The sequence below is a fragment of the Notamacropus eugenii genome, chromosome 7, assembly GCF_028372415.1.
Source record: "Notamacropus eugenii isolate mMacEug1 chromosome 7, mMacEug1.pri_v2, whole genome shotgun sequence".
Classification (NCBI taxonomy): domain Eukaryota; kingdom Metazoa; phylum Chordata; class Mammalia; order Diprotodontia; family Macropodidae; genus Notamacropus; species Notamacropus eugenii.
Window position 1 is genome coordinate 104,185,411 of NC_092878.1, and position 25,401 is coordinate 104,210,811.

At 38.5% G+C, this 25,401-nt stretch overlaps 1 protein-coding gene and 1 long non-coding RNA gene across 5 annotated transcripts in view; one reads left to right on the forward strand and one right to left on the reverse strand.

Moving 5' to 3' along the window:
• The window catches only part of SNX25 (sorting nexin 25), a 247,905-nt gene that overhangs the window by 145,528 nt on the left and 76,976 nt on the right, over nucleotides 1–25,401 (forward strand). The gene's annotated exons all lie outside the window — the stretch shown is intronic.
• On the reverse strand, nucleotides 5,672–14,683 carry LOC140514127 (uncharacterized). 3 transcript variants are annotated; one of them, XR_011970447.1, is made up of 2 exons: nucleotides 14,145–14,683; nucleotides 5,672–13,245 (listed from the first exon to the last, which is right to left on the reverse strand). It is a non-coding gene; the product is annotated as an uncharacterized lncRNA (long non-coding RNA). The 3 variants fall into 3 exon arrangements; XR_011970445.1 differs by having other exon boundaries at nucleotides 5,672–13,248; XR_011970446.1 differs by having other exon boundaries at nucleotides 5,672–13,248; nucleotides 14,001–14,683.

Consider the following 25,401-nt stretch of genomic DNA (forward strand, 5'->3'; position numbering starts at 1 on the left):
GAAATAGGCTTATGCAAACGTAACTGTGAAATGTAAAATCCACCCTATGGGTCAAAAAAAAAAACCTGCACAATAGTTCGTGATAAAAAGAGGGTTTTAATGGAATATAAGCTTAAACTGAGTCAGTTGTATGACATGGGACATGAAAAAACTAATGTAAACTGGTTGTTGAGTCATTTCAGTCATGTCTATGACCTCATTTGGGTTTTCTTGGCACAGATACTAAAACGATTTGCCATTTCCTTCTCCAGCTCATTTGACAGATGAGGAAACTGAGGCAAACAGGGTGAAGTGACTTGCCCAGGGTCACACAGCTCAGTGTCTGAGGCCAGATATGAACTCAGGAAGATGAGTCTTTCTGACTCCAGGTTGTGCTCTTTCCTCTGGGCCATTTAGCAATGCCATCTGCCTATATGGGTAACATAGAAAGAAAATCAAAACAAACTTTGCAACAAACAGCTGATGTGCACTCAAATTCCAAATAATAGGGATGATAAATTACAAAATGTAGTTTTATTGGTGATTGGCAGGGGAGAGGAAATTTCAAGAAAAAAGATTAGCTAAGAAATATTTTTCTAGAAAGAAAGTTTATTAAATATAAAAGGAAACTAACAATAGCAGTTACCTCACGGGGGTGCTGTAAGGATCAAATGATACTCTATGTAAGTTATATGAGCTATTGCATGTAAATCCCTTTCCAATCCTTAGAAAATATTATTATTATTATAACCAATTATTATTATTATTAGTGTCTAGAAAGCAAGATAGACAATACCCCAGTTGTATTCTGCTCTGGGGTAATAAAGTAGTGCAGTGTATAGAATACTGGGTCTGGGGTCAGTAAGACTGGAGTTCAAATCTAACCTCAGAAACTTACTAATTGTGGGGCCCTAGGCAAGTCACTTAACCCTGTTTGCCTCAGTTTCCTCATTTGTCAAATGAGCTAGAGAAGAAAATGGCAAACCACTCCAGTATCTTTGCCAAGAAAACCCCAAAGGGGGTCACAAAGAATCAGATATGACTGTAATGAATGTATAACAACAAAGCTCTGCCCTAGCTGAAGACCACATTCCAAGTCATATGTTTATTTCTGGATCCCACATTTTAGGATCCATAATTAATGGCTTGGAACATATCCAACAGAGAGCAGCCAGGGTAACGAGGGGACTGAAAATTATGCATTATGAAAATTTGTTAAAGGAACTGGGTCTTTCTAGCCTGGAGAAAAGGTACATGATAACTATCTTCAGGTATTGAGAGGGCTGTCATGTGGAAAAAGGATTGGGTTTATTTTTGGTCAGACAGGCAGAAATGGGAAAAAGAGTGGAGCTTGGTGTAAAAAACCTATACCTAAGAACTAGAGCTGTCCAAAAGTGTAACAGGATGCCACAGGAGGCAGTCCATTCCCCATCACAATAAGTCTTTAAATAGAGCTTGAACGATCATCATTTGGGACTCATTTAGAATGAATTCTCTGGCAGGTAGGTGTTATATTTGCTGACCTCTAAGGATCATTTCTCATTTGAGACACTATATTTCTAAGATCTCATGCAAAATTCATTTCTGACTAAGGAAGACTCACATCTTACTGTGTGTTTATTGTCTCTTTTTTTAAATTACACATACCATTATAATTCAAACTCATTTATATGTAAATTTATATGTAACATTAAAAAACCTCTTCAATAAACAACTGATGTGCACTCTAAACAATAGGGATGATAAATTGTAAAATACATTTTTCATAGGTGATTGTCAGGGGAGAGGAAATTTTGAGAAAAAAGGCAATTAGCTAAGAAATATTTTCCTAGCCTTTTAGAATCAAAATATTTTCTACCTTAAAAGAATAAACTTACTTGAATCAATTTTTTTTCTCCCAAGTTTTATATCTCTCCTTTAGTATTTCAAAGTCATGCTACATTGAGAGGCAATATCTTATAGTGAGAAAGACCCTGATTAGATTAAGAATCGGAAGTCGAAGGTTTTGGTTGTGGTGTGGGAGCAGGAATGTTTTTGGTTAAAATCAGTGCTGAGTTTCCCTTTATCCAAGTAGTGTTCATTATCTTTCCTTCTATAGAACGTATGGCTATTTACATCTACACATACACACACACACACACACACGGGTGTACGTGTATATGTGTGTGTCTGTATATAAGTTTAGAGAAGTGGGATGGCATAAACGAAAGGGAGTATACACACATGTACACACACACATAACGCAGTTTTGGAATCGTCAGCATAGATACGATCATTAAGCACTACCAAGCAAGCTGTGTATCTGCCATCAGAGAACCAACCTCTCTAAGTTTGGGGGCATCTCATCATCAGGAGAATCTCATTCATCAGCAATGAATAACTTTTTGGTCATGGCAACTTTTTCTTTTGGATTGCATCTGTGATTTCATTGGCATGGAATAGGGAGGCGGATTTGGAGTCAGAGGAAAAAAAGGTTTAAGTTCTATATCTGATATATGCTGGCTAATCTTATAAAGGTCTAAGAATATAAATTCTTAGATGGACATAGATTGAATCGATTCAGCTCACTTAAAGGATGTAATAAAATCTCTAGCTCTGGTTACTTTGTTGATAAAAACATGGCTATATGTCAAGTTGCTTACCATTTTAGAAAATGGGGAGGGGGGAGAGTGAGGGAGAAAAATTTAGAACTCAAAACCTTATAAAAATGAATGCTAAAAATTGTCTACATATAACTGGAAAGAAAATAAAATGCTATAAAACAGAAAAAAAAAGTTGGCTATTGAATTAATCAGTCAAGGTCATTGGATAGCTAAAATCAAGTTGGGATTCCAACTTGATTTAATCAGTATTCAGCAGAGGATAGAGTACCAGACCTGGAGACAGTAGGACCTGGGTTCAAATGAGGCCTCACTTTCTAGCTGTGTGACCCTTGGCAAGTCATTTAACCCTTTTGCCTCAGTTTCCTCATCTGTCAAATGAGCTGAAGAAGGAAATGACAAACCATTCATGTATCTTTGCCAAGAAATCCTTAAATGGGCTCCCAAAGAGTTGAACACAACTAAGAAATGACTTACCAACAGAATGCTTCTAGCCATTGGATGAAATGAAATGATGCTACATGAAAAGTATATTGAGGTTGGCTGAAGAAATTCAGTCATTCCCTGTGGGTTTTGTGTATAAAATACACGTGCCAGTTCAGACTTAAGCTTAAGGCAAGGAATCACTTGGAAGAGAAAAGCTTCTGTTTCGTCCTCCTCTCTACCTTCCCTGGCCTCTTTGACCAAAGGAAGACCTTGCAAACTTCCAAAACTTTGAAGGATTTGCACTTCTCATCCTCATCCTCCCAGTGTCCCTGGAACAATTAATAGCAGTGTCTGCTAGGCAACTTCAGCCCAGAAGAAAGCTAAGAGGGCCTCCCAAAGAAAAGAATTTATTGCAAAAGGACTTCTAGGAGGTGTGAATTACCCTCTTTGTCACATATGCCCTAAATTCAAGCCCACATTCCCCAGGACTTTGTGCTTTGGGCATGTTTGTACCATCTATTCTTACTCCCTTTGTTATTACCCATTTCGAAAAGCTAAATCTGTCTGCTAATTAATATCAATTGATAATCAATGGGGAACACACATCTATGGGGGCTTGTGAACTACAGTATACCCTATAACTTTCCTATTACCAGCTGCTGACAGACTATCTGATATTTCTTAATCTTAGCAGGCCCTGCCGATTCAAAGATTTTCAAAGGGTAAGGTAGTATCTCTGAGAGTAGTGGTACAGTTCAAGATTACAAGGACTGGTCTTAAGACCTTTCTGAGTTCTCAACTTACCTGAATCTCAGATTTTCCTGACACTTTGATAGCTTTAACAAGCCTGCTGAAAATAGCATCGTGCTGTTGTGTAACCTCTTCATTCATCTGAGGACCACAGTTACAGAGAATGTGTGGGAGTCTTTTCTTTAATGTCCCACATGGATGGCAGTGCTTGTCTCAGAGCCAAATCTCCTAGCCCCATTCAGTGGGATGCAGTCCAGTCTGGGGAATGAATTTTCAACCTGTAAATTGGGTAAAAATGTTGAGGTCATAGGCATTAAGGTAGATGCTTTAGCCTGATCGGATTTGCTGGCTGTTATTATCTCAGTGTGTATTTCAGATTTCACTCCGTTCCTATGGCCAAGAGACTGTCAACCAGCCATAGTTTCAGGACCCCATGATTTATTCTCCACAACAACCCAACTATTTTTATCTGCAGTTTGCATTTGAGGAAACTGAGGCAAACAGACATACACAGCCATTCTGTGTCTGAAGCTGTGAATATGAACTCAGGTATTCCTAGCCCTAGGGGTCCAACACTCTACCCACTGGTCCACCTAGTTGTTGTCCAAGGTTAGGTGACTTGTCTTAGGTCATACAAGTTGAAAGAAAACCTTTGATTCTCATTCGAGCTGTACTCTACTTATCATCACAAATTCAAACAAGATGTACCAGAATTTATTTATTCTATCTCTTAAATAGTTTGTCTCTAAATTCTAAGTCTTGTACTCTGTGAAATGATAATACTCTTACCACCTCTTTCACAGGGCTATTGGTAGCAGAGATTTTTTTGTAAACTCAAAAGTGCTATAGGTATGAGTTGTTAGTTTTACTTGATAGAGACATATCTTCACCACATTTGTATCTAAATTTAGATTTAGACCCTAGACTTTAAAAAAAAAAACAACTTATTTCTGTGTCCTCACTGGAATTACAGAAGAAAAAGCAAAAAATGTTGGCTTTTCCAAATAATATTCAACACTCCCAGTGTCATCTGTAAGAACCCTTCAGGTCGTTTTAAATAAAAATCTACTCTGACAAAATAAGTTTTAAAAATATGAAATTGCTTCTTTTAAGCTGGTTAGAAGCTACCTGGCCAAATGTACTCTAAAATTCTAAGAGAGTTCGACTGTTCAACAATTTTCTTTCCTCTTTCTAACAGGATAATTCCATAAAAACCTGACAAGGACTAGACCTTAGTGTTAAGTTTCTTTGTTCCCAGTTGTTCCAGCAACTCTATTACCTCTGCAGACCTGAGCAAAATCAAATAAACGTCTCCAAATATTTTCATTTCAGTTTTGAAGCAGCCAGGTTTTCCCCTTTCCCTTGAGGAGTACAAAGGGTCTCTTTGTGTTGTGTGCTGATTATTTTTTTTGAGTACCTTAAAAATTGAGTATTCCCTTTCCTCCCTCTTGAAGAATTTTTCAACGTTTGAAGAGATGAATTACGATGTGATAGCTTGCAAACATGGGTAGAGCTGACTTTCTGTAGATAGGGAAGGACTAGTTAGCCAAAAGCAAGAATTTGGTAGATTGATTTAAACTGATTCTGATTGAGAAGACCTCTTGGTAGAGAGATGATGGATGGCAGCTGAAATGAAACATGTCTACGAGGTTGGGATTGCTGATGCCAAATGTGGATTTGTTTTGCTTTAGTGGTTTACTTTTAGAATTGAGGTGGGGGAGTGTGGTAGAAATGGAGGAAAAAAGGAAAGTATTAGCATAAAAAAGACACAAAAACATTAAGCCAACTGTGTCCTCAACATTTTTGTGTTGAAAGGATCAAATGAAATAACAAAGTGGAAATCCCAAATTCTACATCTCATTATTAACTGGTTGGTCAGATTTTAAGAAATGAAATGCATATAACAGAAGTTCACATTTTCTTACACGTTCAATTTTATTGTTTTGTTTTTACAATACACATATTACATACATACAGATCGCCCTCACTATGGGATGGATCTCCTGTAACAAAGTAAAACATTAAGGTGATATTTAAAAGTGCATGCAGCGTTTTACACTTTTTTTTTAATGAATCTATTTTCTCTCCCTCCTACCTACCTACAACAACACATTTCTTGCAATAAATATGCAAAGCCAAGTAAAACAAATTCCCTCAGTGATTAAATCCATCTCCATCACTACTGGTTTTGTCATCAGTCCTGTAATTTCATAAATGATCATTGCTCAGCTTACAAGTTGGTTTTTACAGTATTGTTGTCATTATATATTGTTTGTTCTGCCCATTTCACTCCTAATTATTTTATAAAAGTTTGAAAAAAATTTTTTGTATCTTATTGATGTTTCAGTATGAGTTGTACTGCTGGTTCTTCCTAGAGTTGTATCAGTTCATGTAAGTCTTTGCATGTCTCTTTGAAATCACTTATTTTCAGCCTCCTATTGCATTCAGCTTGGTTTCCAGCTTTTTGCCATCACAGAAGTGCTGCTTTTGTGGACCTTTTTCTCTTTCTCTGAGTTCTTGAGTTTGGGTATAGGATTAGCAGTGCACAATCAAAAAAAAAAAGAAAGAAAGAAAATTTAAGCAAAAAACCCCACAAGGTACAAATTGTAGTTCTGTCATCAATAGTGTGTCTTCACAATCTCAACCTCATAGAATGAACAGAAGAGTTAAGGAATGACTTTTCTAAATAAATTGACTAAAACAGTAATACTTGTTTTCAATGTGACTGAATAAGGATCAAGGACTTATAAACTAACTGTCCTGAAGTGAGACATCCCAAGACTTTCGGCTCATGATCTCATGCTGTTCTGAGTTGTACAGTATTTTTGGAATCTGTTAAGGTAATCACACAGTAAAGCTACGTTTAACTGGACCCAGTAGGGAACATAAAGTCCACTTTATGCCACATAAATGTCAATGTGACCATAATGTGGATCGGAAGGTTTTCTCTTTTTATTTCATAAAATCTTCTGTGGCTGAGTTTCATTTCCCCCAGAGAACAAACAAGCCATTTGGAAACTGCACCTGCCAAACAAGAGAGATATAATTTCTAGAATGAGACAATGGATCGATCAATCAGTCAGCCAATCAACATTAAGTGCTTAGATCCTAATAAACATATTGAGCTTTCGTAATCTTTGTTGTGATTTTTCTTTTCTGGTTTGTATGCTCTTGAGGACTGAGGAACCTTGTGATGTCTCCATGTTGCAGTTAAAAAAAAAAAATCAGTCTTCTTTGTTATAAGATCATAGAATTTAGAGCTAGAAGGGACCTTAGAGATGCTCTACCCTAACGTATCAGCTTAAAGATGACAAAACTGAGGATATTATTTACCAGAGTTGACTCTGGTTGAACCCAGGCCCCTCCCTGGTTTTAAATCCACTGGAGTGGGTTTTTGTAAACTTTTTGTAAAGTCTCAAGAATAGGGATTAAACACCTATTAAGTGCCAGTAAAACCATGCTTTTTCCTCAATATCATACTACCCAAATATATGATTTATACCACCCATTAGTGTTCAAGAAGGCACTTAAATTGTGAAAAAATTGTATACGTGGAAGACTCTCCCTTAGCACCATCCTGACCCTTGTGTTAGACCTAGTTAGACCTAGCATCCCCTAGATTCCTTCACATCTTCTCTAAACTTGGCCCCCAGGACAAGCACAATATTCTTCATCCCACAGATCCTTTGCTGTATTGAATCCTTGAATTCCTGTGGGGACTGTCTGTGCTAGTCTTTTAGTTCCCATTTCCAGCCCCTGAACAGCTAGCTTGGGAGACTCCCACTCTAAAGGGAGTATACTGCCCTCATGTAGCATTGAGGATTATACTGACCTCGGACGCAAGATTGAGAGCAACTCATGATTTCAGCCTTATTATTATACAACATTAGCCTGGAAAACCAATCATTTTATTGTTGCTTTAGAACATGAGTTTCTAAATGCTGAAAAGTGAGTGGTGCTATAAATGTAATTTTGTAATTTGAGGACTAGAACTCTATTGTAAAATTCCATTGTAAAATCACTTAATTCTATTAACTCAAACCTCATGTCTCTTATTAGAAAATCAAATTTGGAACCTTTTAGACCAGGGCGTTTACAAAATTAGGTTGTCCTATTCTCATGTAGAGATACATACATACATACATCTATATCCATATATCATACAAACTCAAATACAAATAGGAAAATTAGAACCCAATTTTTATACTTGGCATTATTCATCCCTGATCTGGAAAGATTCTGCCAAGGAATTAATAACAGAACACTTTATATGGACCCTAATATGAAAATGAATTCATTTACAAGTTGCCAGATTGTCTGCATAAAAGAATAAGAACATAAGGGAAAGCATTCCCTTATTTTAATGTGAATTCCAGGCAAAAGTTTTGTATATGGATGGCCAATTGCATTGAGACAGGCTTAAAGGTGGGATACTGTCCATTCAAGAAATGTCATGCTGGGGGAAAATGAGTCAGGATAATCTTCCCTCAGCCCACACCAATAGTTGTTCTCCCAGGCGTTCTCATAAAAATTACACCTGTACTTTATGCATGTAAAACCCTGACATTCTGGATCGCTGGCTCAGTAGCATTCCTTGATGATCATACTTAGAGCCAGTCTCAGAATATCAGTTAACAGTCCTATAAGGACTTAAATAGTAAATTCCAATAATCAGAACTTCAAGTGGGTTCAGCTCTCAAGGATCGTAGATAAAAAGTATTATAATCTCACAGTAACAGTGAGATTCATCACAGAAAATCACAACTGATCTTGCATGCAAAGTAGATGTTTTCATTCCCAAGTTCAACATTGCACAAATAATTTTAAGATTCTTAATAACAAACAACAAAGGACTTGGGATGAGATGTGAATATAATAATCTCAACTTGTATACAGAGAACATCTTTTATGAGACATTGTTTATAGTAAAACATGTTCGATTATTAACCATATTTAAATGGATATAAACACAGACTACTGCTCTCAGAAACCTTTTAAACAATGGGAACATCTTTAAGTTGGCTCTTAAGTAGTGTGCATGCATTTCTATGTATGTTTTCATCCTGAATTAAATAACAAACATAAGATCAGATTTCCCATTAGAATGACACAAGATAGCTCATAAGTTACCACACTTCACTAATAAAACTAACTGTACTAAAATTCTTCTAAAAACAACAAACCTCCCTCCCCAAAACAAGAGGTTCTTGACTTTAACCTTACAACTTAATAGATTTGTTTACCTTTGTCTTATTATACTCGTATCATTCTGAAAGAGATACTTCAGAAATTAAATCTTATACTATGGCAAGTTCAAACACTAATTTAACTCTTGCTTAGGTCATGGAATGAATACAAACTTAGATTGAAACAGCAAGATCTTTCCAATTTACAGCTTATTACAGTAATTTAGATGCCTTAGTATTAATCTAATACCTAATAGATTCAGTATGGCAATGGCAAACTTCTACTTTGTGTACCTTGATAATGAATCAGGAAAAGGATCAAAACTGGTCCTCGGGGCCCATACCACTGTAAGTAGCTTAGCATATAGAGCCAGGTGGACAGATTTCTTGTATGGGAATGTTCAACTTTTCCCAAGGTAACCTCCCTACTTTATTCCCAGAGCCAGATGTCACTTCCATTGACTGCTACCAGTTGTCTTAAAGAACCCATTAAAAGCCAATCCAAGGACACAGCAAACTTAAGAATGAAACTCCAAAAATATTTGGCTTTCTCCTCAAACTATAAAGCCTCACTAATCTCAGTAAGTCTGGATACAATTGTTATTAATATCAAATTATTGCAATAAATTAGCTTACAAGTAAAATATAGTAGCCTTCTAAAAATCTTGCAAGTATTTTTAACAAAATATTTTTTTTACTTAAATATATCTTCCTAAAAGTATCTCTTTCCTAAAAACAGCTTAAAATTTATCCTGTTAAAACTTTTGTTAAGTTGGAAACCTCTATCAACCTTAAAGCAAAATTGAATCTTTAAAATTGGAATTTATCAAAACTAAGTTGGCGTAAGATGCCTAAAGTAACATAAATAAAACACAACGGTCTATAGCAAAATAAATACCTAATTACCACAAAAGTTCTAGTTTATCACCTTCCTTTAGTCAAAAAGCATTTCCAGTGCGGAGAGTACGTTTTTCCAAGCCAAAAAGAACATCACTTATATTAGCCTCATCACAACAACAGTTTACCAGGTCTTTAAAAATTTACTCAATATCTTATTCCTCCCTTTGAAGAGATTGAGGGGTGATGGGGACCCCAAAATACCGACAGTCCGGGTCATGCTCAAATGAATTCGACTCAAGCCTTCTTAAAGCCAAAGAAAACAAAGTTTGTTAAGGATTCACCTAATTGGGTTGCCTCTTAAAGGAGCCTAAGCATTTGTAACGCTTGTATTCACAAGCGGGCCAGACACAATCCCAGCTAGACAGAGTCTGAGCTGGACTGGATCTGAGCGCCTTCATGGAGGCAAGGTGGGACTTAAATACAGAAAAGAGTATAGGAGGGATCTGGGGGGGAGGGGGAGGCGGGTCTGGTAGTCCAGGGTGATGGGAGGAGGGGTTTAGAAAGGGTCTTGAGGAGAAGTCCAAGGAGGGAATCCAAGGAAGGTCAAAGGCTGGAAACAGCTGGAGGCTATCAGGAGATATCAGACAGTGGAGGGTTTGGGTGGGAAGCAGGTGAGGCAATCAAGAGATAACAGACAATGGTCACAGATTTGAGTATGAAAAGCCAGGTTCTGTGGAGAGATACAAGGGGAGCTCAATTTGAATATGAAAAGCCAGGTTAAGTGAGGAGATTCCAGGGGAGCTCAAGAAGTTCCCAGAGTCTGAACCCCATCATTCCCCCCTCAAACAGATTGAACCCAAATTCTTTTGGGGTAAAGGGCAAAGGTCTCAGTTTCTGAAACTTCTTCCTGCTGGCGTAGAGCTGTCCCTGACTTGATGGGTCCTGTTCAAGGGGTCAGACTTCAGAACCTGGGTGGTGCCGGGTCCAGTGGGCTGGAGACCTTGGATTCAGGCAGAGGTTGGTATATAGCCTGGGCTGTCATCTGGAAGTTGATGGCTTGCACCCTGGAAAAGACAAACCTGGCAAAGAGGTTAGGCACACACACACCAAACAGGTACAAAAGGAGTATAAAGAAAAGACAACTTCCCTGGCATAAAAGATAATTTCTCTGGAGAGAATTAAAGATGACTGTGGCAAGGTCAAAACATAGAAGGGCATGTTTGATAGGGGAGTTTTTTGCTGTCAGATATCCCCTTTCTTTCCAGATTGCTCCATAGGTGTATATACAACAAGGAAAACATATATTTTGAGTAAATAAAAACATCAACTGGCCTGGGATCAGGTCCTAAGAAGTGGGTTAAGACTCCCAAAGCCTGTCCTCTCCTCTCATCAACATACAGAGTGAAAGGTTTTCCCAGATTGGGTAGGTCTAGTGATGGGGTGGTGATCAAATTAGTTTTCAGAGTCTCAAAAACTTTAGCCTGTTCCGAGTGAGTGCCTTGAGTAGGGCCATAAAGGGAGTTTAACAATAAAACCAAAATTAGGAATCCAGAGTCTACAAAATCCAGTCATGCCTAAAAACACTCGAACTTGCTTCTTACTGTCTGGACCAGGGATAAACAGGATTGTCCTTTTTCTCTGAGGTTAAGGAGAGAGAGGTGGGTGTGAGTTCATGGCCCAGATACCTTGTGAACTGGCAATGCTATCTGGACTTTGTTCCAAGAGACCCTATAGCCTTGAATGCCAAAGAAATTAAGGGCTTCTGTGGCAGCAGCCAAAGAAGCCTCCTGGGTGGGGCTACAAATAAGAATATCATGCACCTACTGAATTAAGCTACTGCCTGCTAGTTTCAGGTGCCTTAAATCGCTTCCCAAAGCCTGGCCAAACAAATGAGGGTTATCTCGAATCCCTTGGGGCAAAACTGTCCAAGTTAGCTGATATGGACTTGATTCCCCAGGAAAAGTACATTCAAAAGCAAAAACATATTATCCATTAGGCTTTTTTGTGGGAAGGGTTGCAGTGTTGCATGGAGATGGACAAGGGACAAAGATTCTATAGTTAAGGAATTTTTCAATTAAAGGTTGTAGTTCTTCCCAGGTCTCAGGCTTAATCAGATACTGGCTGAGATGGGGGAGCACTTTAGGGTCTGAGAGACTAACAATGGCTGGAGTGGCAGAAGTAGCTCTCTCTGGAATTCCAGTGTCCCAAATATTGGGCCTGTCTCCCACACTCTCAAGCAAACACGGGAAGATATAGTGAAAAGCGGCAAAAGGGAGATGGGAGGTTTAACTAGAGAAAATTAGCTCCCCAACTTCACCATCAGGTCCCTTCCCAACAAGGGGGCAGGGTCAGAGGAGGGCATAAGGAAAGAGTGTTTAAACAACAGATCCTCAAGCAGGCTGGGGAGGGGATATGTCTGGAGACATTCCTTAGTTTCCCCTTCAATGCCTATGACCCGAGGGGTCAAGGGACAGGTAGGACCAGAGTGACTGGTTAAAGCAGAGAATTTAGCCATGTTAAAGTGGGTAACCTTACCTTCAGCCTTCCTTTTTGCCCAGGGCTTAGTGAGAGAGGTGGAGAAAGTGCGAGCACAGCCAGCATCCAGGCTTTCCTGATGTTCCAAGTCTTGAGAAGACTGGAGGACAGGATACTGGGGGGTGGCTCCACCACTTTTCCCACCTGAGGGACAGTCTTTCCTCCAATGTCCCTCCTGGTCACATGGGCATGGTTCCAGGGGCTCCCTCTGGGGGGGCGCCCTGGAGGGGCAGTCCTTGGACCAGTGACCCTCCTTGTGGCAATGAAAGCAGGTTTCCCCACTGCCCAAGTAGCCAACCTTCCTCCAAGGGGGTGCCCTGGAGGGGTGCTCCCTGGGTCTTTTCCTGGCCAAGGCAGCAGCCAGGAATTGAGCATGCTACCTGGCCCTGGCCCTGGCCCTTCTCCTTTGTTCTCTTTCCTCTGCTGCAACAAGGTCTCGGTTGCCCCCCCTCCTTAAAGGAGGAGGTGGAAGTAACCCTTGAGAAAAAACACGAGGACAAAAATAACCGAATTTTCCCTGATTTCCTTGCTCCCAGGAAATCCAGAGAATTGGGCACCCACTTAACTGACGTTTCTCTAACCTTCTAGCGCCCAGAAAGTTCAGAGAATTGTGCTTTGGAGGGTATGCCCAGGTCCACGGCCTCACTGGACCGACAACCTGAGTCTCTAACTCTCTAGCTCCCAGAAAGTTCAGAGACTTTGCCTGTTACTGGGACCTGAAGCCAGGTCCGAAAATCACTTCCAAGGTGCTGGGAGAGCAAGTAGGGGATAGAGAGAGGGGGAGGCTTACATACCTTCCAGTTTGAGCAGAAGAACTTGAGAGTAGCAGCTTATCTGGATCAGGGAACCATAAATGAAGAGGTTGAGGGGTGATGGGGACCCCAAAATACTGACAGTCCAGGTCATGCTCGAATGAATTCGACTCAAGCCTTCTTAAAGCCAAAGAAAACAAAGTTTATTAAGGATTCGCCTAATTGGGTTGCCTCTTAAGGAGTCTAAACATTTGTAATGCTTGTATTCACAAGCAGGCCAGACACATTCCAAGCTAGACAGAGTCTGAGCTGGATTGCATCTGAGCGCCTTCATGGAGGCAAGGTGGAACTTAAATACAAAAAAGAGTACAGGAGGGATCTGGGGGGGGGGTGGTCTGGTAGTCCAGGGTGATGGGAGGAGGGGTTTAGGAAGGGTCTTGAGGAGAAGTCCAAGGAGGGAATCCAAGGAGGGTCAAAGGCTGGAAACAGCTGGAGGCTATCAGGAGATAGCAGATAATGGAGAGTTTGGGTGGGAAGCAGGTGGGGCAATCAAAGAGATAAGACAATGGTCACAGATTTGAGTATGAAAAGCCAGGTTCTGTGGAGAGATACAAGCGGAGCTCAATTTGAGTATGAAAGGCCTGGTTAAGTGAGGAGATTCCAGGGGAGCTCCAGGAAGTTCCCAGAGTCTGAACCCCATCTCCTTTGTCTTTAAATATATCACTAGAAACCAAGAAAAATAATTACATTGTGGAATCCCATATAGAAAGTGAATATGATAGTTCACTAGAAAAAACAAACCTCCAAATTAACATGTGTACATACATCCCTCTCCCTTTAAAGCAAAATTAATCTTTAAGAGTGGAGTTTTTTAAAACTAAGTTGCTTAAAGATGTATATAACCTCCACAAATAACCTTAGATGAAACTCACTCTATATTATGAGTAGCCTTGAAAATTCTACTGCCATTCTGTAACCCATTTACTCTGTAGTGTTGATCTGAAAACTCTGTTAAAGAAAAGGCAACAGGCTAAATGCATACATTTTATGATTTAATTAATTAATTGATCAATTACCTATTAAAGACAACAGTAACATAATGCATTATGGAGCCAGAAATGATCTGGCTACCCAGTGCAGAAATCTTCTGGCTTATATACATTTTGCCGTGAGAAAGGAACTCTCCTAGTTGAACAAATCATAAATTTAGTAAGACAAGACAATTAACAAAGCAATGTTGGTCAGGCCTTGGGATTCCAGGCTGGATAAACACATGTCTCGGTGATAAAGAAGGAAATCCCACTACTAGTGAGTGGCAGGCTTCCTGCCCTAAACAAATAACTGACATAGGAAAGGGTAAACAAAGTTCAATAGAAATTACGACCTAAGATGTCTATGTTTTCTTTACCATTAACATGCCATAACATAGTATGTGTCTATAGATAATAAGATATAAAGGAAAGTCCCATTATTCAAGATAGTGTCTTAGGTTAAAGGTCTCCTAAGGAGTGTAGAGTCAGCCTTGGCTGGCTTTTGCTGACATAGGAAGAGGCACTCTCTGAGTTTGCTTCAGAGAGAACAAAGAGATTATTCCAAAATTTTATATTAAACATTATCAGTAGGAATTCCACAACATAGCAAACTCTTGCACAGGGTTCATGAGAATTTATGACTAGGTGGTTCTAAGAATTCTTGTAGGTTTACAAAGGAGATTTTGCAAGGTCTTTTCTTTGTACAATTACCAATTTTCCCTTTTAAGAATACCTATGTAAATAAGACAGTAACTCCAAATAACTTAGTTAACAACCTCATAATTTCCCTAAGTCATAGCCAAATAATTTTAAGTGAACTTCCTTTTAAATATAGACAAAGCTTCCAGGCTGTGAAACTGTAGTACCTCAGAATATGGTACATTATATAGTGTGTATGTAATATGTAATATATATATATGTACATATATATGTAAAACATAGTATATTATATAGTATAATACAGTACTTCAGAAGACATGATCAGCAGAGGAGATAGAATAAACTGAGCTTCCTCACTCATTTATTTTTTTAAACAGTACAGTTCCTAATCTGAACAACATCTAGATTATAAGAGAAATTGCTTTTCTAACAACATGTGATACAATTGTTTACCAGATTACAAAATATAAGAAAATCTAGAAACATTACTATATCATAAACAATACCACGTATTTAAAATTTGAAACAAACCCATGACCAATTTCGGTGGCCTCCGTTTAGTTTACTGCACTTGCAAATTACCTTACACAGAAAATCCTTCCTTTCAAAATTGGCATTGTATACTATCACACCTTAAAATCTATAGAAAGTTATCAAGTAGGAAGCAATTACATCTAAATAAAAAGATAATAAACACAGTTAACGTTCATACAGAGTTCACAGCAACCTTGTGAAAGCCATTCTGTACAGATGGAAGTAAATAGAACTTTCTTGGGGCCATACGGTTACTAAATTCCTTAATGCCAAATAGCAAATGTTAGGTTATAATTTACCACAATAATTATTTCCTTCAGGACAGATTTTAGTTTAAATCAGATCAAGTCCAGATTTATAATTCCTAATGGTAACATTTTAATTTCTAAGGTCTAATACTCTTAGCACTTTAAAAGAAAAATATTATTATCCACAAATTAATATATTTCCTTTTTTTAAAAACAGTATGTGGTAACAGTTCCCAGCTTCAGTCCCCAGCTCCTTATAAACTTTTCCTTAAAGAGTTGTAATTCCCAGCCTTTATCTTTGAGACTTAACGGATAGAGCTTCCCATCCTCCAAGGAATTTCAAGCTGCATATGCTAGGAAATACACATAAAATTTTACAAACTGCTTGAAATCACACCTGTTATCATCAGGTTAGCTTAAAATGTGCTAGGCTAAAATATTCCAAGATTCTAAATTGATCTGTGGCTTTTTGGCCCAGGCAAAAAAGACCTAAAGAATTTGATTTAATGCTAGCAGGGTGTGGCCAGTTTCCCAGGCAGAAATCTGAACTTTCAGAGTTACTTAAATAATAAATATTTGAAGAATACAAGGAAACATTCAAGATTTTACGTAATAACCACAATAACCAATATCTTTACCATATCCACTATTTATTTGGTGTTAGATTTAATAAGCTTGCTATAGATTTATCCTGAAAGGTGGGTGGATAGGATCAATCAGATGATTGTCTAACCTTACTCTTAGACAGTCTATTGCTTGATAATAAACTGAGTTCTAAAAATTTTTTCCTTTGCAATTTCTAGGTCTTAACTGAAGTTAAATCTAGCGTGCAGCTCGATCCTGAAATCTTAAAATTCTGACACGTTTACTCTTTTACTAATCTGCTACAAATTTATTATTTTTTCATTCGTTTTTTAACAATTAAATCCATAACCCAAAAGAATTAAAAGGAATTCACATTTCTAATAATTTCTAATACAATAGATTATAAAATTAATGTCATATATATTATACACATTACAAATCACATAACTGAGGTAACTTGGCTTAAAACCACACAGCTAACAAGTTTCCTAATAAAGTATAATAATAATAAATTTCACTTAAAATGAGACCAGAATAAATTCAATTACACGTGGATCTGTTTTCCAAATGTTATCACACATTAATTTGTAATTTCAATTATTTAATATTCTATTTTACACAAGGGTTATTTATTCCAAGCATTTTATATAATGGGATTCATTATTCTACCTAAGGACAAAAGATTTTAAAGTACTAGTACGTAACAAGAGGGTGTCCTCTATTTTGATTCCTCCTAACCTTCTCCCTTTTACTTAAAACAAAGTCAAACTTCCTCCCACCCTCTCAACCACCTGAAGCTGCCAGGGACAAGGAGGGGCTTGGAGCACACGGGCGTGCCGCTGCCCTCTTGCTGCCTGTAAATTATGTCCCTAAACCTTCTTATCTGCTTTCCATATTTTTGCTCAAGCCTTTATTTCTCTTTCTAAATCTGTCAAACCCATTATTCAGACTATCCCATTTTCCTTTCTATTTCAACATATCCCAAACTGTACATACAGGTTAATAGAAACCTGCACTGTCTGTTCCTAGTCCCAATATAGGAAGGAGTTTGTGGGACAAATCCTTTAAAAAAAATCCATTAAGATATTTTTAGTAATTACAAAATCTTTTAGGAAAGAATTATGTTCCTGTTGAAACACAAGAGTGGGGTTCTTGCTATTCCTAATCCTGGTTAACAGATTACAAAAGGCTTGACTGCCTATTTAACACTGTATAACAAATTAAAAATCATATTCACCCCTCTCCCCTTTTTTTTGGTCCTGCATCTCTTCATCTTTTACAGTCTGGAGAGATTATACATCAAGATAGCTGTATTTCTCTCACACCCTTCACCAACATTTCTTACAAAAACAGCTTTCACAATGTTAATATACATTTTAAATAAATTATTGAAATCCTAAAGTGATTGCATTTAAGGCTATGATATAAAAGTCCTGATCACAGTATCTTAAAAGACTTAAAACTTATTTTTTGCAGTCATAAACACATTACCCTGATGTCAGATTTGGGGGATGGGGAGTAAGGAAGTGATGTAGATACAATATTAAAGACTGACTTTGGGAAGCCCCTAGTTTATTTCCTAACTTGAAGGTGCCTTAAAGTCTCCCCTAACCACAAAATTTCCCCTTATCCTGGACCATAAAATTCCTTGTCCCCACCCCTCATCCTCGGGAATGGGATTTCCTTATCTCCCTTATCTTGTGTCATTAATAGTCCAGCGTGGCTTAATCTTGCAAGACTTATCCTAGATTTCCAAACCTTCATAAGGAAATCCTAAAATCATCCTAAATAAGTCTGGTCCTTTTCTTCTATCACTGCCTCTGTTTAGCTCCTCGGTAAATCTCAGGCCCCCCTGCTTTTGCATCAATAAAGCTCCCAATGGCTACCTAGGTCTAAGTGAATTCATTCACATTTTGAACCAGCTCTCTCATCTCTCTCTTCAACAGAAGCAAAGATAGTTCTCTAGATTTAATTTAAACATCCTAAAATGACTTTAAGTGGCTCATTCATTAACCTCACTTGAGATAAAGGACTTGCTCCCAAGAATCAGCCATTGCTGGCTACAGCCAAGGCTGCTTGGTTGGAGATGTTATGAGCAGCTAGTGATAGCTCCACCAAAAACCAAAACAAAAAACTTGGAGTTTTTACCGTGAAAGAAAAATCCCTTCCCTGATTCCACCTCCCAAAATAACTCCTGGGAGAGTCTCACCCTGCTTTTTCAATTACCTTACTTAACATAAATCTAAATTTAGAAAACCTCACCTAAACAGACAGACAAACATTAAAGAGCCTTAGTGACCCAGAAAATGAAAAGTTGAGAAAGACAAGGACAGTCAAGAACATACAGAATACTCCCATAATGGCCTTAGTTCTGATATCAAGATCTGTTAAACAGAACTTTCAAAAGCTGTGTTTGGCCAGAACACTACATCTCCTTCCAGAGATCTAGAGCTCTTCTACTTGAATTCTTCTGCAAGAAATTTTGGACCACGTTTGCTCCACAAGAATGAAATGGTATATGCTCCTATTCCATAGTGTCTCCAAATCTTCCAGTTGACCTCTCCAAAACGTGTGTGCGCAGTACTAGTATATCTTCATAAAGAGAATACCCATTACTGTTGAGAGTAAAAAATTCAGAAAGGTTTTAGTTCAAACACTCGTAACAGACATATAGACACCTATATGCTTACCCAGAAATGATAGAAGGCTAGAATCAGAAGTTTTAGGTTGAGGAAGAGTCAAAATCTCAACTTAGAGACTCAGGAAAGGGCTTCTTCCTAAGGAAAGAAATCTCACCATGAGCACTCCAGTGGAGGATACAGTTTCCTCAGACATCTTAAACCGTACCAGTTTTTCTCTGAAGTCCCTGGTCTGTCGCCATAACTGTGACATTTAAAAAGGTTCGAGAGACATAGTTTCTGGGTAATTTATCCATTTTACAAATAAGGTCAGCAGGTTATTAATAAAACGGTGGTCATTTGGTTGTCTCTCTTAGACCAAAGATAATAATGGCTGGTAACTGCAAGTAGGTGGTCCATAAAACAACAATGAAATCTAATTGGCTAATGATTGGAGATGGGCTATATTAAAATGAAGGCCTGAGAATCTCTTGGATACCAGACCACCCTTAGCTTTAGGCTATCAATTCAAAGAATGGATATCCCACCCAAGCCTGAGCTCATGCCTTGGGCTTCCCCATCCTATATTAAATTCCTTGCTAGATTGGGTCGGGTCTGGCCAAGAAAAGAGAGTGCAATCAGTGATATCCTTCAAGAAAAGGAAACTTTTTAAAATGAGGAATTTAGAAAAAAGGGGATTGCTTCTGAATCTTTCCAAGATAGTGGTCATTAATTATTGTTTCTCACAAGGGTATACTGGAGAATGATTGGTCCTGGCAGCAGACTGTGATTACTTGCTGAGAAACAGCCTAGGTACGTACAGAGAGACTCATTACCAGGAAGATAACCATTTAGACATGAATTTTTTGGCCATGGAACATGGGTTTGAATTCAACCCATGAACTAAAGAAAAACACAAAATAACCCTTAATCCCATTCAGAATTCCACTGGTGAAAGGACTGTAGGAGAGAGGTAAGAAAGCAGGTGACAGGGACTTATGAGTCACACTTTTTTTTTCAACCATCTGCAAACACTAACATAGTTGCTGGTAACTCTAAATATGTCATTCTTGTCCAAGACCCAGTAAAACGCAATTGTATCAATGTTTACCAGAAGCCAGAAGGCAAAAGGAAATTACAACTAAACAGAAGGATGTCTTAGATTACAAATTTCTTCTCAGACTTGGCAAATATTTTTGGTATTAGCACTTTAGCAAGATACTCTTTTTATACTTCCTGATCAATTTACTATCCTACCCACTCTAATAGTTTTTCCAGATCTTTTCATGTCCTTAAGCTTCCCATGACTCCCCTTTCTCACACCCTCAGTTAAGAATCTGATCTCATATTTAACTGAAAAAAAATGAAGTCATTCGCTAAGAGCTCCTTCTTTTCTCCTCCTCCTCATCTCAGTTCAGATGCTTTCCTCTTTTATGGTCTTATATGAAGGAGAGGCCCTTCTCTTTGCCAAGGTAAACTCCTTTACATGCATGAGGGATCCCATTCCATCTTGTGTTCTTTCACAGATTGCTGCTTCCATCATCCCCAATAATCTTTAACCTCTTCCAGTGTTACTGGATGCTTCCCTGCTGCCTATAAACATACTCATATGAGAAAAAGAACTCCATTGAAAGAAAATCCTCACTTGATCTTTTCATCCTTGATAGCTATTGCTCTATGTCTCTCCTCCCTGGTAGCTCTAAGCTCCTTGAAAAGACCATGTATAATAGATGTCTTCTCTTCCTTTCCTCTCTTCTATCTAGCTCCTGACCTCATCATTCAGCTGAAATAGCTCTCTCCAAAGTTACCTGTGATCTCTTAAGTCAAATGATATTTCTTCAATCCTTATTCTCCTTGACCCATATGCAGGCTTTGACATTGTCAGTCACTCTCTTCCATATTTTCATGACAATATTCTTGGCTGGTTCTTCTCCTACCTGACTGACCACTCCTCAGTCCCATCTTCATCCATACTGTATATTCTAATGATACATGTTCCCCAGGGCTTTGTCCTAGGGTTCTTCTCCTTCCATATTACTTTGCTTTGATGGCTTCATCATCTCCCATCAGTTCAATCATCACTTCTGTGCAGATAATTCCCACATCTACTTATCCCATCCTAATTTCACTCCTGACTCCACTGTCACATCTACAAATACCTTTTGGACACTTTAAATTGGATGTCCTGTAGATATCTTAAACTCAGCATATTTAATATATTCAAAATTGAACTTATTATCCCCCTCCCCAAAGTCTTTTTCCTATTTTTATCAAAGAGATCACTATCTTCCTAGTCATCCAGGCTGAAAATTAATGTGTTATCCCTGATTCCTCATTCTCTCACCTCCCGCCTGCCATTCTTGCCCTGATCATTTGAAAACCCTGTCATTTCTGTTTTCTACATATACCCCTTTCTCTCCTCTGACACTGCTGCCAGCTTTGTCCAAGCCACCTGGATTACTGTAATAGCCTTTCTATGGTCTAACTGCCCATTCTAATCTAGTCTCTACTTGGCTATCAAATTGCTCTGACCATATCACCTCCAGTGGCTCCCTATCACCTCCAGGATCAAATATAAAATACTATGTTTTCATAACATAGACCCATCCTACCTTTCCTCCCTCCTCCTCCTTCTTCTTCCTCTCCTTCTCTGTCTTCCCCTTTTCTTCTCCCCCTTCTTCTCCTTTTTTTCCTCCTTTTTATTTCCTCTCTCTTTCACACACACACACACACACACACACACACACACACACACACATATACACATACACACACCTATTGTCTGTCTCATTCTAAATTGTATGGTTTATTCCTAACCTCTTTTCATCCTCCTCATACTTGTACATGTCTGCTTAGCTCCTGATAAAGCATGGGATAATGTCTTTGACTTTATTACCTGGGTTTCTGTTCATATGAAATAGAAAAGACTAATTTTTAACTTGGGCATTTTAAGCATTTATCTGGACAAAAGAATTCCATTTCCTCTCTTTTAAAAGTACACACTGGCCTTAAGTTGAGAAGTAATATTTAGTTCCGAGGCAGCTTTAGGAGACGGTTGTTGATAGCTTTGAAGAGCCTTATGATTTTCAGTAAACCCCAAGGATTGCTGCCGGCCTTCATTTTAAAAATTCAAGGACTGTTTCTGAGAACTGATTTTTAACTTGTCTCAAAGTAAACACATTCACTGAAACTCACAGAACTCTTATAATGAGGGAGTTTGGTGTGCAATTTCTGACACCGTATTTAGGGGAAGTACTGAACGTCCATCACTGTTGATTTAGGTAGAAGGGTAAGATTTCCCAGTGGGCTACTTTGCTTTCTACCCCAAACTCTTGAAATCCATCTTGAGGACCTTTAAAACAGGGATGGAGGCTTGCCAATCAGTTTCAACCTCACCCTGCTCCAGGACCTTCCTTAATACTTCAAACTGACCTCCCAAATCCTCCCAGGCCTTTGGAAGTTGAGGAAGAGCATGATCGTCCAGATCAGGGGCCTTCCTTGTCATGGTGGAGATCCCTAAAATATGGTTTATTCATAGAATTCTATGGAGTAAATGTGGGAGGAGAAAAGATTCTCTTACTGGTTTTTTCCCTAAGTCTATAAAATATAGTGATAGTTCAGTCAGTTTACTTGTGATGTGCACATCCTATTTCTGATTCAAAGATATAGGCATGCCTCATTTTATTGCATTTCGCTTTATTTAGTGATTCACAGATAGAACTTTTTTTTTTTTTTAGAAATTTAAGGTTTGTGGCAACCCTACATCGAGCAAATCTTATCAGGATTTTTCCAACATTTTTCCATCATTTTTCCAACAGCATATGCTCACAGTGTGTCTCCGTGTCACATTTGGGTAATTCTCACAATGTTTCCAACTTTTTCATTATTATTATATCTGTTATGGTGATTTGTGATCAGGGATCTTGCTGCTACTCTTGTAATTATTTTAGGGTCCCATGAACGATGCCCATTTAATTGATAAACGTTGCAATGTGTTTTGACTCCTCCACTAACTGCTCATTTCTGTGTCTCTCTCCCTCTCCTTGGTCCTCCCCACTCCCTGAGACAGACACAACAAGATTGAAATTAGGTTAATTAATAAGCCTTCAATGGCCTCTAAGTGTTCAAGTGAAAGGAAGAGTCAGTCGATGTGGGAAACTTCCCAAGAAATTGGCCCAGCCATCCCCACCTTCAGTAACCACCACATTGATCAGTCAGCAGCCATCAACATGGAGGCAAGACCTTCCACCAGCAAAAAGATTACAACTTGCTGAAAGCTCAAATGGTGGTTAGCACTTTTTAGCAATAAATGTATTTTTTAATTAAGGTATTTTTTTTTTAGACATAATACTGTTGCACACTTAACGGGCTGCAATATAGTGTAAACATTACTTTTATATGTATTAGGAAACCAAAAAATTCACATGACTCACTTTATTGCAATGTTCGTTTTATTGTGGTGGTATGCCACAGAACCCACAATATCTCCAAGTGCCTGCACTTTATTTTGTAATGTGTTGCTGTTAACTATTTAAAGAGATTTAATGATATCTTTTGTTTTTATTAATAATAGCCAGCAATGATATAGTGCATTTATTTACAAAGCACTTTACAATGGAGGGTCTGCTAGGATCCATCCAATGGGAGAGACCAAAGATGTGTGAATTCTAGAGCTAGAGCAGTCTTCTGGGATGGAGTTTTCTTGGGCATGATAGAAGAAGGCTATAGGATAGCCTAAAGAGGATTGAAGACTTGGCTGGTCTGGGTACTCTCCTTTTCCACTCCTAAATTAAATCCTGCCTTGTAACAAAGGAGACAAGTTTAGAAAATGTTTACCTGACTCAGTGATAGCTTCTGACAATATAGGCAACATGTAATCTGGTGGTCCCCTGTTTCTGTGCCAAGAGGACGGAGCTATGAGATTCTTTACATTCTCTGATGTGATTACTTATTTCTTTAGTTACTCTGAGTTCAGCTTTCCTTTCAAGAGATTTTTTATTTACTTTGTTGTGGTGCATATTAGTCACTTATCCTGTTGTGGTACATATTGACCTTTTGGTACAATTTATTTTACTTTGCACAAATAAAGTAAACATATTCTCATGTTTTTTCTGAATGTCTCATATTCCTCATTTCTTGTTGCATAAAAATATTCTATTATGTTCCAATATCATATTTCTCCCCCCCTCCCAACCATTCCCTAATTTGTTTCGTCTTTGGCTACCACAAAAAGTGCTTCCATGAGTATTTTGGTATATATTAGAATTTATTTTTCTGCCTTTGATTTCTTTGTAATATATGTACGATATAGTAATGAGATCCCACCTCAGAGATTTAATAATTGTGTAATCTGAGGCAACCCACTGAATTTCTCTGTGCCTCAGTTTCCTCATTTGTAAAGTGGGAAGGAGTGTTGAGCTCAATAGCCTCTAAGATCCCTTTTGGCTCTAAAATCTATGATCCCATTATCCCTGACAAAATACTTCTCCAACCTACTCTTAAAGTCCCCCAGTAAAGAAGCAAACACTACCTTCCAAAGAAGTGCATTGCATTGTTGAATAGCACTGAAGTTTTTTCATAAATGCCAGTAGCTGTGTATTGTCCCTCATTCTGTTTGGGGGTTAGACAGAACATGTCCAGTCTCTGAAAACAGCATTTCACATACTTGAAAACAACTGTCAAAAACTAGAAGACAGCTACCCACTACTTTCCCTCTTTTTCTTTTCCCCAGTTCCTTTAGTCAGTCCTCATGGATTGGATGGTGTCCCGTCCTCTCATCATCCTGGTTTCCATCTCTGCTCTTAGCTTCTCTTGTTTTCCGACATCTGTCCTTAGCAGAATGGAGATTGTATCAGGTGGAGGGAAAATATGTCAAGATAACTTGTCATTTCTTTGGATTATTTCACCCTACTTATTTTTATCCTCCCACTAGCTTTAGGAAGTCATTCCCTTGGCTCAGGGTCCACCAGACCTGCCTTCCTAAGCCGGATTAAGCATTCTGCATTCAAAAGGATTTTGACAATGCACTTTACTATGGGTCCCATTTACCTTGTGAATCCTTAAGACCCTATAGAACAACTGCCGAGTGAATTGGGTTTGAGCTCAGTGATAATGTAAAGTGTGGTTGTGCACACGTTCTCTGACAATCTTCTCGACATGTGGATATTTCTCAACTGAATGGGTTTTAAGGTCACAAAGCAGCGTATTCATTGGGATCATTGGATTTGCTAGGATTTTCACTAGTCAGAAATATGGGCGGGCAGGGCATCAGGGTAGGCATTCATTGCGGAACGTGGGATTAATTTTCCAAGGCAAAAATACATGGAATTGTCTGAGCAACAAGCTGCTCTTTCAGGAGAGCAGGAAGCTTTGTGACCCAACAATGGCACTGTATTGCTCATTAACAAACAGAGCAGATTCACGTGAGCCCTCTACATTCAAGCCCTCCAATAAGAGAACATTCTCCTCAGCTCTGCAGCTGGGTTGTGGGGTCTTTTCTTTTCCTTTTTTCCCTCCCACCTCCTTTTATGAAGCTGCTTCTGGTCTTTGTTCTTATAGAAGGGATCTTAAGCCTTCCTTGGGAAAGGAGGGATGTGCATGATGAAAAATGGCAGCTCTTTCCCACTAACTCCCATATACTCCCAGTTCACCTAATTG